Source organism: Sinocyclocheilus grahami, unplaced genomic scaffold, assembly GCF_001515645.1.
Source record: "Sinocyclocheilus grahami isolate Dianchi unplaced genomic scaffold, SAMN03320097.WGS_v1.1 scaffold25.1, whole genome shotgun sequence".
Classification (NCBI taxonomy): domain Eukaryota; kingdom Metazoa; phylum Chordata; class Actinopteri; order Cypriniformes; family Cyprinidae; genus Sinocyclocheilus; species Sinocyclocheilus grahami.
The window spans coordinates 32,637-36,177 of record NW_015505204.1 but is presented as its reverse complement, the minus strand read 5'-3'; the positions used below and the strand labels follow the sequence as shown (position 1 = coordinate 36,177).

General features: G+C 41.3%; 1 pseudogene; it reads left to right on the top strand.

Annotated features, from left to right (window-relative positions):
* The first annotated feature begins 1,256 nt into the window (after positions 1-1,256).
* Positions 1,257-2,611, top strand: LOC107564778 (C-C chemokine receptor type 7-like; annotated as a pseudogene).
* Positions 2,612-3,541: the final 930 nt, after the last annotated feature.

Below are 3,541 nucleotides of genomic sequence, written 5' to 3'. Positions count from 1 at the left end.
AATTTTGAGGATGATTTAATGTTAATGAGATTCAAAGTTAATTTCAGTTCATGTCTTAGAATGTGTATTTTTTGTTTGTAATTTCACAGCTGTAATACCATAACTTGTTAATGAAGTTGGAAAGTGCTGCTTTTTTATCGCGAATGTGCCGAATCTGCTGATGTAATTACAACTGCTAATGATAGAGAAGGGGAGGGGGAGGTCGGGGGAGAGCTGAGCTCTGGTGCCTCCGTTGGTAAACAAAATGAGCCAATCAGCATCGAGTGTTCACTTTCAGCGCTGAGGAGTGTTGAGAAAAGAAACCTCGTAGAGGAGGCTAGCCTCCCTTCTGATATCAACCAATCATCACAGAGACGTAAATTACGTGATATTAGTTTGAACGTCTCCCGCTGCGCTGATAATGTACCAAGTACTTATGATGAGTAGCGATATTCAATATTTGATCACCAACAGATTTACCAAGCTGTCATTCAAACAGTATATATACAAATAAAAAAAGGGAAAACACTCCTAAGCTGGATATAGGCTACAGCAGTCGGCTTAATTAAATGGTGCAACAGGCAGCTCTCTTTTAACACAGACTTTTAAGAAGGGATGGTCCTTATTCTTCAAGTGATAGGCCAGGTAAGTGAAATTATATTATCTTGCTGTATGTGTGTCGTTTTCTTTACGTTTTCTGACTAAAAGCAACCAAAAAGCCATTTTAAAGTGCTGCACACATCTGAATATTTGGGTTGAAGTGTTCTGGAACAGTGTTGTAAATACAACTTAACCACTGATTTCTAGTCGTGTCCATTTTTGGAAGACCAAACAAAGTAGTATTGCTTTCACAATGAAACACAGCATCACACATGGTGGCCTAGAGTGAGCAGAGGCCAGGGGCTAGCGTGAGGAACGGCCGGCGGATTCGACGAAGGAGGCTTGTGGCAACCACACGTGACGACCCTGGGCTGGACTAAAAGAAAACACACGTTTGTTTTGAAATTGAGGAAGACAAACTTGAAAGGACTGTTGAGCCCATAATAAGTTCAATTGCTTATGCATTTGAGCTGATACGCCGAGGGGACAGAGCAGTACTACCATTACATGGATGATTTCAATTTCATTTTCCTCCATTTCAAAACAAGCGTGCATTCAAAAACTAAAGAAATGCTAATATTACCTAACTGGCCAACGGAGCAAACTTACACTGTGACGCAAGATGGCGGCACCCTTGCTCCAAAAGCTTTAACAAAACTATGCCATGTTTTACAGGTATGGAAAGCTTTGATTCAACTACAGAAGATTTAACATCACTTTTAGGCTCAACTTACGATTATGAGTTCAATTACACTGATATCGATTCTGTCACTGAGGTCAATGTCACTGACATTGCTGAGCTGTGTGTAGCCAGCAAAGAACAGGAGCTGACCATTACTGCTGTCCAGACCATAGTCTTCCTCATTGTCTTCTTCTTAGGCGTAATTGGAAACGGGCTGGTCATTGTCACCTTCATGCGGTACCGCCATCTACGTCTACATTGCATGACCGACGTCTTCCTGTTCTACCTGGCTCTGTCCGACATGCTGTTTCTGCTGACTCTTCCGTTACAGATGGGAGAGACGCTGAATGGCAGCTGGCTGTACGGTGAGGTGCTGTGCAAGCTAAACCGCGGTATGTACGCCATCAACGCCTACAATGGCCTGCTGTTGTTGTCATGCATTAGCGTCAGTCGCTATTTGATGGTGGTTCGCACCAAGGTCATGTGGAAGAGGAGTTCTGGGACGCTGTTTTACAGCACGCTGTCTGCGCTTGGAGTCGCAGTAACTTCTGTTTTCCTGAGCCTGCCAGACCTGCTCTTCAGCTCCGTGGAGAACGACATGGGTTCAGACGTCCTCTTGTGCGATATGAAAGTTTGGGGCGATGAAGTGAGTAAATGGAAGCTGTGGGCCCAGATGACAAAGATCGCAGGATTCTGCATCCCTTGCGTGGCGATGGTGGTGTGTTACGGTGCGATCGGATGCGTCTTGATCCGTGCTGGTGGCAAATGTTGGTGTAGACAGAGGACTTTGCGTCTGATGGCACTTCTGGTGGTTCTTTTCCTCCTGTTCCAGCTTCCTTACACTGTGGTGCTTCTGATTAAAATATTCACACCCACTCCGAAACACTGCGAAGACTGGACCAAGTTCCACCTTCAGGAAAACATAACACGCAATCTAGTTTATGTGAGGTGCTGCCTGAACCCTTTGCTCTATGCACTTGTTGGCGTCAGATTCCGAAACGACATAATCAGGCTATTGACGGACGTGGGGTGCGTGTGCGCATGTGTGTCCCATATAACGCCACAGCATGACAACGGAAGCGCCGTTACACCATCGTCTCCGGCTCCAACCATACTTTCACCCATCACATCTACTTAGGCTACCTTGTCCGCCAAGAAAACACCCGCTGCAAACACAGCTGAAACATTAAATTTTCCAACACCTTTATCTGGTAAAATTACTTTGATTACAAAGTCATCAATGATTTAGCTGCACATCAGAGGATCCGCAATTAATCACTTATTGGTTTAAAAATGAAATGAGACATGAACTGCATGTACACAAAAGCTTCTTTTTAAAAAAAATATTTTTATTTTTTTAGCTTTATGTACAATCAACACCGTTAAAAAAATGTAATCTTATTGATGCTTTTTAGAAATGTTCTTTTCTGTATTTTAGATCACTATGTTAGACTGTTAGATGAAAAATTACGAAAAAGGACAGAATTCAGATTTCAGAAATATTTGTCAGTTAGAATTACATTTTGTCATGAAAAAAATATTTAGCTGTAAATAAATTGTGCATTTTAAATGGTTAAATTGTTATTTTACCATTAAAATAAACACTTGTGTTGAATATGTGTTATTCATCTAAATTCTTTTTGCCTGAATTCAATACTAATGATATCAATAAACTTTTTTCTAATTTCATAATGGAATATATGAAACTTTCAGCACTTAATTGTCAAACAGATCATCAAAAAAAGCGCTTTTCAAATGTTCGAACGTAAAGTGAAAAGTACTTTTCTCACCACATAAGTGAGAAACTTAAATTTAAACTTAAATTTAAAGGGGTCATATGATGCTATTTTAAATTATTTTGTGTAATTGGTGTAACAGAATATGTTGACATGCTTTAATGTTCAAAAAACACATTATTTTTAAAATACTGTACATTATTGTAGGTCCTCTATGCCCCGCCTCTCTCAAACGCGTTGTTTACAACAAAGCCCCCGCCTTTGACAAGTGCAGTCTGCTCTGATTGGCCAGCTGACCCAGTGCATTGTGATTGGCTGAACACCACAAGCATGCGTCGTAAGTGCAACGCGAGCGTTAGCTTTCAAAGTAAATATCAAGACAGTTAATAATGTCTAAGTTTTACCATCAGTTCAAGCCCGAAAGAGCAACAGAGTCGCGTGACAAACACAGTGATGTTGCAGTACACAAGCCGCGGTTAAGACAGCTGACGTGCTATGATTTCTGACAGACCGTTCACTCTCCTGTGATGTGACCCTGTTCCCC